We start from the raw sequence: 15,747 nt of genomic DNA, 5'->3' as shown, positions 1-15,747 counted from the left end.
TCAGCTCAGCTCTGGCCATTGTGGCTACTTGGGCAATGAATCAGAGGACAGAAGATCTTCCTCTCTGTCTTTGCTTTTCTCTGTAAATCTGATTTTCCAATAAAAATAAATAAATATTTTGAAAATGAAAGACACTATTTTTAATTACTCTGACACAAATAACCTGATTCAGTTTTCAAAAGATATACCTTGGACTTGAACTCAAAGTTACTCTGGAAATGCCACAGCTTTAGCTGTACCCTAGAAGTGTTCTATACCTGAAAGTAATGTGCAGCCTAGATTTTTTTTGCATCAATTTCAAGAGATGTCTCATTTCAAAAGACATGAGATCCCATTAACAAAACACACCATAGACAACACACAGAAACGTCAAAAGAAAAATTGTATCTAGTAGTTTGTGTTTTAGAATCAACATTGCTGTTGCTATGGCAAGAAATGATCCAATATAAAATAAAAATCCTCTGTAAAGGTTTTATGCTATAACTATGGCAACAATGAATGATGCTCTACTCTTCCAATGTTCCCATTTGTATGAGAGAGAGAGAATGAGAGCACTTGATACACCTTTAAATGCTTGCAAGATGGCTTGGAAAACGGAGCCTGTAAGACTTTCAACACACGGTTCTTCAACCAATCAAAAAGGAGATATTGTAAAAATAACAGCCAGGGAGCCTAAACAAAGGGTCTAGGCTTGATAGGATTTTTAACAATCAAGGAAGGTGGAGAAATGCATATTAGCTGAGATGCTGGGAAACAGCACTTTCATTTGGCTTCCAAGACAACAAGCTTCTTCTGGATTTCACTTGACCCAGCCCAGCATAGCCCATTCCCTCTCCAGCCTTTGCCATCAGATGCTGCATTCAGGCCTGGCTGAGCCCACTCCCAGTTCCACCTCTCACTGGTGAGTGTTGCAGCCTAGCCCTGCACAGTCTGAATCTGTCCCCATCCCTGGCTTTCATGCAGACCGGTAGGCGTGACAGCCTAGCCCAACATGACCTACACTCCAGCCTGGCTCCTTAGCATATGCCAGCATGCTATGGTTTGACCTGGCTCTGCCTGGTCTGCCCAACACCCCCTACCCTCACCAACCCCCTACTGAGGAAGCCCACAGATTTGCTGACAAGTGAAAGCAATCTTGCCCAGCCTGACCAACATCTGTCACTGACTCATGTGCTCACCAATGGGAGCCACAGCCCATTAGGAGAGTTCCCCAAGCTCCCCGACAAGGCACACTCCCAGACCCAGATATCACATGAACCAGTGTATGGTAGGTCTTTATCCAGCATAGTCTGCCTCTTCTGTCTCAGCCTTTGTATGTGCTGGTGGATGTTGCAGCTTGGCTCAACCTATATCCTATTCCTGGGTGTGTCTACAAGTGCTGCAGCCTGGACCAGAGTGGCCTGTCCGCAACCCCAATGTCCATGAGTGTCAGTGAGTTCCATAGTCATACCTAGCTTAACACGTCACCAAACTCCAGCTCTTGAGCAAACCAGCAGATATTGAAGTCCCACAGGGATGAGCCTATGTATCCCACACAGAATCTGCCCCATACCCAGTTCTCTCACATGCTGGTTAGTGTCAAGCCCCGCCACATAGGCCCCCAGCCCTAGCTTTTGTATTCACAGGTGGGTTGTGGTCAGCAGCTGTCAATGCTAACTATCCCGTATCAGGTCTCTCACATGGGTGTGTGTATTGCTTTGACCCACAAAGGTGCTGAGGTTTCCCTCCTTGGAATTGCTCAGTCTCCGACTTTGCTTACCTGCAAGTCATTCCCCTTCCTGCAGTCCCCCTTCCCTTACTTCCCATCTCCCCTTCCCTAATCAATCCACAGCCTTTGTGGCCATGAGTGCATGGGTTCCCCAGCTTGGTGTTCTGGTGTACTATGTGTGTACTATATGTTGGCATGGAGCTCTGGCTACCCATTCCCAGATCCCAGAGCCAGGCCTCTAGCCAGCCTGGACGCTACTCCTCTGCCTAGCCAGGACTCAAAGCATGTTAATGAGTCCATAAGCCCAGTCCATCAGCACACCAGACCAGCATGCCAGCTGGGCCCTAGCATCCCCCTCACCCTGCCCACCTGACCCAAATACATAAGGAAGTTCCCAGGCCTGCTCCACTCCATAGGCCCCAGCCCAAATCCCCAGTTAGGCACCTACCCCAGCCACCTAGGCACTTCCCTGGCAGAAGCAAGGGACCTAGGCCAGTCAAGGTAACTTTTGCTATTCTTTCAATGCATTGCACATTTTTCTAAGTTGCAACATTTGTGTCTGTAGTTCTCTCTGCCTGGAAAGCTACATGTTCCTTACAAGTGCTCTCCTGGAGTATCTGTTGCTAAGGAGGCCTGGCCACGTAATTTCCTGCAAAAGTGCTACATGGATCATCCTATTGGAAATGGAAAACACTTATCCTCATTACCTTCTCTGCTTGGTATTTTCTCCATGCCACCCATCAACACTAAACAACAACAACATATATTTTACTTATTTGTGCAACTTTCTCCAAACAATGTAATTTAGAGATCATTGTCCATTCTTTTTTGCATCTGCATTCAGGGATTACTAGAGTCTGGAATACAATTGACAATAAATATTATTCAAATAAATAGAACAAAATAATATATAAATATTTGCATGGGAAAAAAATCCTAGCGTGATATGTAGTTAGATGTTAATGGTGGTTAATAAGTTACTTAAATTTTTTTACTATTTTAAAAAAGGTATCTTTATTATAGCCATTAGTGACAAGAGAGGAAAAAAGTATAATTTCAGCACAGTAATAATTAGCATCTTCATACTCCAAATATATTTGTATTTTCTTTTTTCTGCTTTCCATGCACATGCGTACTCTTCCAAGAAGAGTGGTATCAAGCTGTGCTTTAAAAAGTTTTTTTTTTTAAATGCAACATCAGCTAAAAGAAAGAACACTTCATTTTAATGACTACATTATCAATCTTTGGAACACTGAAGTAATTGAGTTCTAAATATTGTTGTTTATAGAGTGCATTAATTTGAAGGGTGTGTGTATGTGTGTGTCTATGTGTACATGTGTGTATGTGTGTATGCAATGTGTATATGCATATGTGTGTGTGACAGAGATACAATTCTTATAGTGATTACTTTTTTTTTTTTTACAAAAATCATTTTAGCCCTGTTCTTTGGTAAGAGTAACTTTTGATTCTTTATCTTGCGAAAAATAGCTAGTATTACTGAGTGCCTCTCAGTTCTAAGTGCTTTAGATGTATTATTTCATTTCGTTCCCACACTGCTTTGGAGTATCACGCTATTCACACATTTACAGGTGAAGAGTCTAATGCCTAGGTGTTATGTGAGCACCCAGGGTTTGCAGAGCCACTGAATGGCGGAGCAGCACTGATGCTGCTGGAGGTGACAAGGCGCTCATACCCCTCACTTTAAAACCATTTGCATTGCTCCACTGAGAAAATCAGGATACTCACTTCACCCACTCCTCCATGCCAATGCTCTCTCTTGTGTGTGTGTGTGTGTGTGTGTGCATGTGCACAAAGCTCAAATGTGTCTCCTGTAGTTATGAATAGTGGTGGCACTGCTCATGTCCAGTGTTTGTGGTTAGCTTGGAGCAGTGCTGAGCAGCACAATATTCTCTGTTGTACATGTGCTCTGTCCACTGAGGTAGCCACTGGCCACATAGGACTAATGTGTGTTTGAAATGTAGCTGGTGCAAATGAAGGGCAGGGTGTTCAATTTCATTTCGTTGTATTCATTTAAGTTTTGTTTTAGACATGTAGGAGTGGCTTTTCTTAAAGGGTGGCTTTGGTAACATCTCTAGAATGGTGGTCCCCATAGACCAGCAGCATCAACATCTCCCAGAAAGTTACTAGGAATGCAAATTCCCAGAATATTTGTGCGGGGGTACAACCAATCCATCTCCTAACAAGCGCTTCAATAGTTCACATATTAGAGGAAGACCAGAACTAATTTAGTCACAAGAAGCAGTTCTTTTTTTTTTCTGTGTTCTAATATCTCTTATCTGTATTTGAGTGAGCAGCCAGGAGCTAACTGGAGCAGTGTCCTCATTAAGAGCCAACTGTGACAATGTCTCCTCTCAGTCAGTTAAGTCAGGAATGAGCCTGTTACACGATGCTCGCTTGCTGATCGCCGGCAGCTGCTGTGCTTCTCGGTGGGATGGTGTGAGATGAAGTGATGCACGCTCAATAGTGCTCCTTTCCTTCCTGGTCCTAACCTTGTGAGTCATGTCCACCACTGCCTTGGTGGGTTTGCTTCATCACCTATGTCGGATCACACTTTCTGTGTGTCCGCAGTATGGTTCACTCAGTTTTCTATGTTGCAACAACTTTTCGGATGTGACATGCAACATCCATTACTAATTTTCCATGCTTATGTAGTTCCCCCCCGCCCCACCAGTTTATACCTAATGGTCATTTCTGAGGGGTTCCAGAGAGCAATGGATTCAAGCTGCTGTTTTTTTTCCCCCCAGGAACTCCTCCATATCCTTCTTAATGCTTCATTTTTGTCACCTAATTGTACTCTTTCACATGTCTCATTTCATTTAATCCCCATATATTTCAGTGATGTGGATTTTATTATTTTCACTTTACAGGTAAGGGGGCATGGTTTAAATGATCTAAAGAAGACTGAGTAGAGTTTCTGCTTACTCTTAGTCTCCAACACAAAGAAATTTACACAGTCTTTTCATGCAGCAAATACTGCATTAACAGTTTTGTCTCTGTTACATTATTTGAGACAAAGAATTTCCATTTCACAGATGATGAACAGAACTTGGGGAAGCTAAGTAACTTATCCAGCTTATACAACTAATCTGTCAAACTGATCAACCAGACTGTCAGACCATTATAGAGTTCAGAGTCACATGGCTAGCCATTAACAGGGAGAAGCATGAATCTGTCATAATGCTCACATTTTGCTTTATTTTTTCCTAATAGAATCTCCAAAAGCATCTAAGTCTTGAATTCTACCCCCATTCAGTCTACTTATTTCATATCTGTTGCATGCCAGATTTTATGTTTGGTGCTGTGCTCCTCATGTTTCCTAGGTTGCAGACCAACTGCCTCTGCTAAAAGGTTTGGAGAACTGCCTAGGTACCAGTAAACATCCTCCCGCCCCCCGCTTTTTGCACATATCATTCATGCATATGCTTCCCTAGCCTTTTAAGAAACATGTCATCTGAGTATGTGGGGGAAAAATAGGCAGCCTGAGGGTAACTCTGTGGCTTCATGGCTGTAAATTAAGAGCAAAAAACCCATTTCCAAATTGGTTGACATTCAAACATGTGCATTACTAGGGAGGGCAAGTGTCAAGGATGATCTTCCAGGCCATTTGATATAAATTATTCAGAGATGGAGATTGCTGCTTGCAATTGTTCAAGCCGTGAATTTTCCATAGAGTCCATCCTTCAGAGTCATGATCAAAATAATACCAAAAGCCTGACATACAACATAGAGATAAGTCTCTCATGTTTTGGTACTAAATAACTTACATTTTGGGTAGTACACCATTATTTCTGGAAGATATCGATTTACAGCAGCTTAATCAAAGAATTCAGGACACCCTGTGAGGCAGGTACCACTTGTTATCAGTAAGAAAAAATATAGAGTCTTTTGACTGTATGTTTACCCCAAATACATGGATCATAATGAGACTGCATGGAGTGATGAGAGATAACCATGAAAGATTCATCACTCAGAGAAGAGTATAAAAAAACACACTGCTAGATAGAACACACGCATTGTTAGAGAAGTTTTATGGGGACAGGCATTTGGTGCAACAGCACATGGCCTGGGATGTATACCATCCTGACTGAAGTGCCACACTTTTCTTTTTTTCTTTTTCTGTTTTTAGGAAAGTAAGCCTTTTAAAAAATTTTAAGTCTTATTATTATTATTATTATCACTTTATGATACGGTTCCATAGGCCCTGGGATTTCCCTTATTCCCTCCCTAAATCCTTCCCCCTTCACTGAATTCTCCTGCATTATTACTATAGTATAGTTCTTCATACACAGTCATATGTCCATTATTGTGGGCATGGACAATGGCAGAGTCCAGCATCCTATTGTCAATGTATAGTAAACGGTTTCTTTGGGAGTCCATTTTAGTCTGGAGTAGACATGCATACTACATTGTATCCTCACAAATGGATATGATTGTCTCCATTACACAGTTACTATACATCCCCTTAAATGAAAAGCCACGATACAAAATCAACAACAGGAAGAAAAATAGAAATTTACAACACCATGAAGTTAAATAACATGCTACTAGATATGACAGTCTCCATTACACAGCTACAATACATCCCCTTAAATGAAAAGCCACAAAACAAAATCAACAGGAAGAAAAAAGAAATAATGACACCATGAAGCTAAATAACATGCTATTAAATGACTAATGTGTTGAAGAAGAAATGAAAAGGAAAATCAAGAACCTTCTTGAAGAAAATGATGGTACTGTATGATCTATGAGTCATTGAAGAATTTAATCAGAAGTGTTTTGAAGAGCTGAAAATAACAAAAAATTCAAAATCCATGAGACATAGTTTTGTCCTTGTCCTGCAAACAAATCTGGCCAAATTGGTTACTTTCTGATGGTGCTCTGACTCCTCCAACTCCTTCTCCTTCTCCAGTTTGACTAGCACGCAGCAGCCACAGGGCAGAGGGGCCTCCAACGCAGACGGATCAGCCACAAAGGCCCTGACAGCCTTTGCAGTGTGTTGGAAGGTATATCCAGATGCCATGGATGAACTAGCCAACGGCCCCCTTGCACCCACTGAGGATGGCAAGATACTGGTACAACACCTGTATAACCAATCTGCAGACACTAGCAACACAGTGGAAACTTTCTAGAAAGCCACAATGTAGTTCCCTCTGTGCTGCTGTTGGACAGTCAGCCTTGATGGAGAAGGCCAGGAGGTTCGGTGTGTTAGCAGCATGGCTTTGCTGGCTCCCTCTTTGTCTCCAACCTTTACCAACTGCACACTGCTGAGGATTTTAATGGTGCCTTTGGAGGCATCAGTGGCCATGTCAAAATCCCCAAAGAAGGAGGTTTTCTGAGGCCCCAGACCATTGAGCTGAGTTCACTCAGTGAGCTCACAGTGGGTAAAGGCAAGAGTATGGTGGCAGCTAGCCTTCACTACCCAACAGCAGATTTCTTATCACAGTGAGGTGTTCCTTGCTGAACGCAAATCTCACGTCTGCTGCAGACAGGTGGCCGGAGCTTAGCCAGGTGGTTTCCTAGATGCCTTGAAAGCCCTGCACAGGTCCACCTCTTGCCCCTTAGTAGCACAACCTTCCTTGAGAGGAATGTGCAGATCTGCTGCATCCACGTGGAACCTATGCTGTCTGATCGCCCAGCAAGGCACTTTGGGAATTCATCTTCAGGAAATAAGTGAACTTCCAGTTGCCCTGACTTCTCTGAGCATCAAAATAGCACATGAGGATTGCCAGGTAGGGATTAAAAATGACGTTCTCACAGGGATGTCTGGGAAGAGCCCCCTTCTGCTTCTGATACACATTTCTGCTTATGTGTACTCTAGGGACACAGCAGGCTCAAATATAATGGTTCCTGCCACTTAAGGTAGGAGACCTGGCTTAGTTCTGGGCTGCTGGCTCCTGGCCTTCATTCTAACCTACTCATGGCTGTTACAGTCATTTGACATGATACAGACATTATGCAACTACAAAACTGTGTGTCATTTTATTACCGTTATCTTTGTCTCTAGCAATTTAAAGCTCCAGGTCAGGCAGCACAGACTTAGTGGAGTCACAAATTGCAAATGGGCTTAGCCACAAAAGAGGGGACCATGATGCACAGACATCATCAGATGCTTTAAGTGTTGATGGAACTAAGAACTTACGTGTTTATTTTTCCCTCAGCTAAGATTCCCACTCCTACTTATAATCAAGTGGACAAGATGCACACAAGGACAAGCAGCTGAGGGCTTCCTGTCCCTCTTGTTCAAGCTCCAAACACTCGTGCTGTGTTTCGGCCTGAAGCCTGGTAGTGTTCAGAACAGCTGAGTTACTTTGACATGACCAATATTAGTCATTAGGCTGATATTAGTGCTTGCAGAGGTGTCTCCATCAGCTGCCTTAGAATAAACACATGCAGGGCAGGTGTTCAGCACAGTCAACCTTCCTGCAACGCACATGGAAGTCACTGAGCTTGATTCCTAGTCTGGCTCCTGAGTCCAACGCCAACCCCAACTCCAACCCCAACCCTAACCCTAACCCCAATCCTAACTGGTGCAGATACTAGGAAGCTAACAAGCCCAAACCCTGCCTTCCTCCCTAGCTCATTCCAGCCATGGTGGACATTTGGGGAGTGAAACTAACGATGAGACCTCTGTTTTATCTCCTTCTCTGATTGTCAATTACACACACACACACACACACACACAATTTAGTTACCAGTTCTAAAGAGAAAAATTGACATATAGCTTTCAAAAATAAGAGTTCTTTTTACACAGTTATACCTATTTTTTCCAAATTTACTGAGCAATACTGTGTGAGCAAGTTTTGAATACTCATATGAAACAAGGAAAGTATCTGGAATACAGTAAAAAGAACTCTCCATGCAGAGACACTTAGGTTTAAGGTCCATGTCAGCTGACTACTTTGGTTGGATGAGTTGTGTCAGCAAATGTTACAGCCCACTGTCACAGCCTCATTTCCACCATTTCTTTTATGCCTTCTTCCACAAACCAAGCTTATGACTCGGTTTTCACACGTTATTTGAACATTTCTTTTATCTTTACATGTCCCATCAGTTTTCAATGTCTATCACTCCTTTCTTTTTTTTAAATCTATTTATTTGTTTGTTTTGAAAGACAGATCTATAGAAGGCAACAAAGACCTTCCATCTGCTTATCCATTCCCCAAAAGGCTGCAGTGGCTGGAGCTGAGCTGATCTGAAGCCAGGAACCGGAAGCCTCTTATGGTTCTCTCAAGTGGGTGGGCACAGGTGCCCATGGATTTGAGCCATCCTCCACTGCTTTCCCAGGCCACAAGCAGTGAGCTGGATGGGAAGTGCAGCAGTGGGACATGAAGTGGCTTCCATTTGGGATGCTGATATTGGAGGTGGAGGATTAATCTGTTGAGTCACAACACTGGTGCCTATCACTCATTTCTGTACATCTATTTTCTACCTAGTCTCCGAGTTTTAATGTTGTTCTGAGATAGGGTTTATTCTGTTTCTACAGTTCACCAATATAAAAAATTTATTAACTTTTTTATATGAATAGTAAGGAGATAGAGACAGCACGTGCGAGCAAGCCAGTGGTGGGTTAAGCTGTTGTTTGTGATGCCAGCATCCCATACTGCAGCGTATCTTTGAGTCCTGGCTGCTCTGCTCCCAACAAAATGCCCCATTAAAGCACCCAGAAGACACTGGATGATAGGTCAAGAATGTAGATTCCGACCCCATGTGGGAGTTCCTGATTCCTGACCAAGGTGGTCATGTGTGTTATGAACATTTGAGGAGTGAACCAGTGTAAGATGTTTCACGCTTTCCCTCTCTCCCCTTTTATAAATATAAGTATAAAAATTAAAAAAAAATATGGGCCCGGCGCGGTGGCGCAAGTGGTTAAAGGTCCTCGCCTTGCACGCCCCGGGATCCCATATGGGCGCCGGTTCTAATCCCGGCAGCCCCGCTTCCCTTCCAGCTCCCTGCCTGTGGCCTGGGAAAGCAGTCGAGGACAGCCCAAGGCTTTGGGAACCTGCACCCGCGTGGGAGACCCAGAAGAGGCTCCTGGCTTCGGATCGGCATAGTATCGACCCGTTGCGCTCACTTGGGGAGTGAATCATCGGATGGAAGATCTTCCTCTCTGTCTCTCCTCTCTGTATATCCGCCTTTCCAATGAAAAAATAATAAAAATAAATCTTTAAAAAAAAAATTAAAAAAAAAAAATTAAAAAAAAATAAAGCACAAACTTAATGATTATGAGAGTCAAAGACACTGAACCACTAATGTTAACAAGAAAGAAAGGGGTCAGCATTGCAGGTTAAGTGGCCAACCATGACACCAGTATACCATTTACATGCTGGTTTGTGCCCCAGCTGCTCCACTTACGATCTAGCTCCCTGCCAATGGCCTGGGGAAAGCAGTGAAACATGGCACAAACGCGTAGGCACCTGTTACTTGAGTGGCAGACCTGGATGGAGATCCTGGCTCCTGGCTTGTCCTGGCTGAACCCCAGCTATTTTAACTCTCTGGAGGGTGAATCAGCAGGTGACGGAAGATTTCTGTCCCTTATGTGTCTCTCCCTTACTCTGTGCTGTAACTCTGACTTTGAAATGTATAAGTAAATTCCTCCCAAAAGACAGGCTAAAATTTAAAAATATTCTTCATGATCTAAAATGGAATCCTATTTGAGATAATTACCGTGTCCTTTGAATAAAATAAAATTAGGGAGGAGAATAACATTTACACTGTTTATTACTTTACCATACATAAAATCAGGTGTTACTATTTTGTTATTTAATGGTCTGACACAAAGCATTACTAATAAACATGAGTAATTCTATATTGCTTTGAATCACCTTCCCATTGAAGTGAAAACTCCTGAGTTATTTATAAAAATGAACCCTCTAATTCTTATGTGGGTAATAGTTCTTAAATGAACAGACGGTATCATTGTGATTTGGATTTAGTGAATAATTATTTGCCATGAGGATAATTAGTTTAGACTATGTAGTGTTGGTTCATATCAGGAAATTATTTTTATTTTGCTCTTTTAAATTTTATTCTCATGGTTACACTTATTTGGGAAATTGTGGTTTGTAGATGAAAGAAAGACATTAATTGAGCAAATTATGCAACTCAGAATTAAATGTGTCTAATATAGAGTCTCCAACATTGCCAAAGGAAGCAATAATTTCAAAATAAACTTGAATTTGTTTTGTCTAAAATCACATGAAAGAAATCCTTAGGGATTTATTAATTTCTTTGCGATGGAGTCAGTTTTCTTGTTACAGATTTTCATTTAAATTCACCACTTCAAAAGCTTTGTTTATGGTTTTTTAAAACATATTTTAGAGGAGCAATATCAGGGTGCACTTGATAACTGAGTGGGACATTGTTTCATTTGAGATAAAAATAAGAAGGCTTTTCAGATGAGGACTTTTGGCATTAAATCAAATGAGAATGAAAAGTAAAGTTTTTATAAACTGATAGCTACAATATTCAAACGTGAAACACATAGATAAAGCTAATTAACAGAGACTAGAGTGAAAGTAAAGCAGACTGTAGTGAAACTGGAAAGAGGGCCACTTACATTAGTGTATGTTTTTGGCATTTGAAGACATAATTTTAAAATTAGGTAACCCTTGATTAGTTCTTCTCACCCTGTCTTTTGACCCATCTGATTTTCACTCTTAAATATTACTAAAATCTAATTGCTTCACTCTTTCCTACTCACTGTTTGCTAGTTTTCATTATTGAGGTTTTAGTTCAAATGTCACTGCCTTGAAAATGCCAGTTCTGATCAACATGGTGGAATAGGGTAAGGATACATTTAAACAGAAAAACATTAGATAGGGTGAAGCAGAGAAGGCACATTCCAGGAAATAGGAGAGGAAAGACGGATGGCAGAGGGGTATCTAGAGTTCTTGATCTGTTGGCAATAATTCTGGGGTCTACCTAGACTTATTTGGGTGGAACCTGTAGGATGCCACGTCATTGCAATGCACTGAGCCAGAAGTGAGTTTGCTCCCAACTTAGTGCATGCACAGTCCTGTCCCATAGCTTTTGCCTTCCTACACAAGATGGCACCAGATTTGGCTTTACTGGGGGTGGAGGCTATGAAATCCACCCTGGTCCTGCACCTCCTATTTGGGATCAGTGGCTCTGTTCATGGTCCTGGTCAGATCAAACAAACCAGCATGGTGGGCAGTTCTTTCTCTGGGTTCACTCCCTGGGTTCCCAATGAATTCCCCTTCCCACCTGGTTGCTTGCAGAATTCCGGCCACTAGTGGATCGCAGACCATTGCTGTCTAAATGCCACTGAGGTTTCTGGTAACTGCAACACCACACCCTCCAGATGTGAGGATATGGTGCTGTGTGCGTCTCTGCTTCTAGATCCAGGATGGACTCCCAGTGAAACTGTTGGATGTGTAATGACAATGGGATGCTGGACTCTCTGCCATTGTCCATGCTCGCAATGATAGATTTATGACTGTTTATGAGGAGCTACATTGTTGTAATGATATGGGGGAACTCAGTGGGGGTGGGGGACATACTGGGAGGGTATAAGGGAAATCCCAGGGATTATGGAACTGCATCCTAAATTGATAATAATAATAATAATAATAAAATGAAAAATGCCAATTGATCTCTAACTTAAAGAAATCATGAGGCTTGTCCTGTGGTATTATGAGCTAATCCCTCTACTGGGGCATCAATATCCCCTAGTAGTGCAGTTTGAGTCCCAGGTGCTCCACTTCCCATGCAATCCCCTGCTTACGGCCTGGGAAAGCACCAGAGAATGGTCCAAAGCCTTGGGTCCCTGTACTGCTTTGGCTCCTGGCTCCCAGCTTCAGATCGGCTCAGCTCTAACCTTCCCAGTGGTTTGGGAAGTGAACAAGTGGATGGAAGATCTTTCTGCCTGTCTGTCTCTTATTCTTACAAGTAAAAATAAGTAAATCTTAAAGAAAAATAACTTAAAGAAATCACTGTCCCAGCCCTTAGCCTCACTGACCTCTTACTGCTCCAACCAGTTACTTTATAATATTTTCTACCTCTAATATTATTTGCATAATATTACTAATATATTATTCTCTCTATATAATGAACATATTATCTAATATATCATTCTCTAATATCTCCTACCTTCTCTAACCAGTTACTTTTTAATATTTCACTTCCCTGTTTTATTTTTATCAGATTACTTATATTTGTTAATTTATACTGTGTTCTCCTCTTCCTCCAAAAGAATCTACATTTTTATGAGGGCAAGCATTTCATCAACTGTGTTAGTTGTTGATTTTCTAGCACCTACACTGTGACCTGGTATGTGCAAATCCTTGAAATAGTATCTCTCTGGGCTGTTGTAATTCAGGTCCTTACAATGTCTTTTCTGAGCAAGTAGAAGAGTGGCCTATCTGGCCTCCTTGACATTAACTTCACCTTTTTTCAAACCCTTTTCTGCACTCCTTCGAAATTGTTCATTGTAGTGTAAATCTAGTCATGTCACTCCAGGACTCTTCAGTAGCTCCTCATTATCAAATGAATAGTCCCAAGATACACAGAGTTATATGTGTTATCACCTTAGGTAGTGCAAGGAAAAATATCTTAACATATGGTTATGTGTTATTTATCCTCATGTGTGTTTTAATAAACTAATTAAATTGAGTTCCCTGATTTTACAGACATTAAGATGAAGAAAAGAAAAACTACAAACCCATTGATAAACCAGAAAAAGGGGCTATTTCCTTAAATACGTTTTAAATGCATGTATTTAAAGGGTAAAGCATTATCTTCAGTTTCACAGACTCTTTGCCTCATTTTCCAGCATGATACACACTACTTCTTGCCTTGCACCGTATGCCTGGACGGAGTCCAACTGAATGGAACAGTTCCATTTATCATGTCATTCACCTCTCTCTTCAGTTCCACCATCTCTTCTGCCCCAAATGCCTTTGCCTTCTTCCCTTCATTCTACAGCCTTCCCACCTTGTTACATTTTCTCATCCTTTGAATCCAGCTAATGGGTCCCCAACTTCATCAAACCCTTTTTGTTGCTCCTTCTCCAGCCTTTTCGGTACCCTAATAACCTATGAAAACTTTTACATGTGCACCTGCATAATTATCTGTGTATCTATCTTCCCAAGTGAAATATTTCTGAAATTAGGATCAGTTTTCTCTTTAAATTAGTATTTGAATATCACAGAGCCTGAATATCTGATGTTCAGTTAGAAAAATTAAACTATTGAAAAAAGGGCCACAGCATAATACTTATTTGTTAAATATTTTCTCCCAGCACTTACTATTCACTCACTCACAATATTCACTTACTAGTAAGAACAGGTGGTTAAAACTTATTTGTTGAAGAGATTCATGAAAAGATCCTGCTAACGGGGCCTGATGAAACTCACTGGTCAAAAAGAAGGATGGATCATGCTGAAGGGAAAGACAGAATATGTAATGGGTGGAGAAAAGAGTTGAATTTTTTTTTATTAGAAATGTTACATATCTCCGGAGATGGTACAGTAGTAGATATTTATCAAATTAAAGGTTTGTGTTGGGTGGGAGATTAACTGTAAAATATGCAGTCATGAAACTGCAGATTGTCAGGTGTTCTCTTTCGTCTACAGAACAGTAGATTGAATCTGTGCTTTTAGATGTTTGCCTGAGAAAACCTCAAAGTGACTGGTAGGAACTGGGTCAACAATCCTCTAAGCTTGGGTTAGCAATGGGAGTGCTTAATGTGAGATCATTTGTATAATAAGCAGACATTGTAGATGCAGAGATTCATAAGTCTTCCTTCAAACAGATTGCATTGTGATACTATTACAGTTGTACACAATGACCCTTAATGAATATAGTAAGAGATGGAATTGTTATCCAATTTCACAAAGCTCCTATGAGCATTACAGAGTTACACTTTTAGTCTGTCAATCCTAATGGGGCCATGCCAATCTTTTCTGTATCATTTCAGTTTTATTATATATGCTGTAAAGCAAGCAGCACTTTTTTAAAAAAAATTACTTATTTATTTATTTGAAAGATGGGGAAAAAGTAATGGAGAGAGAGAGATCATAAATGAAACATCCTTTCTTCCACTCATTGACTCTACAAATGCCTATAATTGCCTTGGATGGACCAGGCTAAAGTCAGGAGCCAGGACTCCACCCTGGCCTCTCACATAGTTGTCAGGAACCCAAATATCTTGGGACATCATCTTCTGCCTTCCCAGGTACATGATCAGTATGGTAGATTGGAAGCAATGAATCGACATAGTATTATGTAAAGAAAAACCAAAAACCAACCAAACAAAAGAACACATTGCAAACAGGGGTTTAACCCACTGTGCCACAACGTTCATCCTGCAAAGGTTACATCTTTGTGAAATATGATAGACAAGTCACTTGAAAATAAGGCATTCAGAACATTTTGTTCATGTTTGAGGAATAATATTTTAGAAGCCAGGCAATACTTTTGGGAATATGGCAGAGTGGGGAGTATCATAAATCTGGTTTTCAACTTAGAAAAAAATTACGCTGCTAGAATCTATCTGGTATAATTTTTCGGCATAATTATTTTGTGCCTCTAGAGTCTAGAGAAGTTTTAAAACTTGCAGGGGGTGTTAAGTATGTTAGTAAATATGGCCAATTTCAGTTCTTCTCACATTGGCAGCTACCCATTCTCTGCCTTTTAACCCCATGACATGTACCCATGCACCTGTTCTTGAAGCATTTCTAAAAGCAAAATAAAACAATAGCAAAAATATCTTAGAATATGTACTCTGGTCATTAATTCCTACTTCTGATTAGGCAAGGAGGCAACAGACCTTATTACATGTCTCGCCATTGTTATAAGTTCCTTCTTCATCTGTCTAAAGTGATGACCATGGGAGTTATAGGGCTAGCATTCTATCTATCTTTTATCTGTCATTTTTCTCTTTCTACCCCTTTGAGAGCTGGAGATTACAGAGTATACATTCAAAAAACAGCACAAGCAAGTGTACATGTGGTGCAACAAGTCACTGTACATGCCAAGCAGAGGGTCCAAGTTCAGAA

The 15,747-nt window shown here is 41.1% G+C and overlaps 1 protein-coding gene and 1 pseudogene across 6 annotated transcripts in view; both read right to left on the bottom strand.

Moving 5' to 3' along the window:
* The window catches only part of ANKS1B (ankyrin repeat and sterile alpha motif domain containing 1B), a 1,034,668-nt gene that overhangs the window by 469,431 nt on the left and 549,490 nt on the right, over window positions 1–15,747 (bottom strand). The window lies entirely within an intron of this gene.
* Window positions 14,592–14,691, bottom strand: LOC121164078 (annotated as a pseudogene).

Source organism: Ochotona curzoniae, unplaced genomic scaffold, assembly GCF_017591425.1.
Source record: "Ochotona curzoniae isolate NIBS_2020 unplaced genomic scaffold, NIBS_Ocur_1.0 contig_1014, whole genome shotgun sequence".
Lineage (NCBI taxonomy): Eukaryota > Metazoa > Chordata > Mammalia > Lagomorpha > Ochotonidae > Ochotona > Ochotona curzoniae.
The sequence above is the reverse complement of the archived record's forward strand: the minus strand, read 5'-3'. Positions and strand labels throughout refer to the sequence as shown.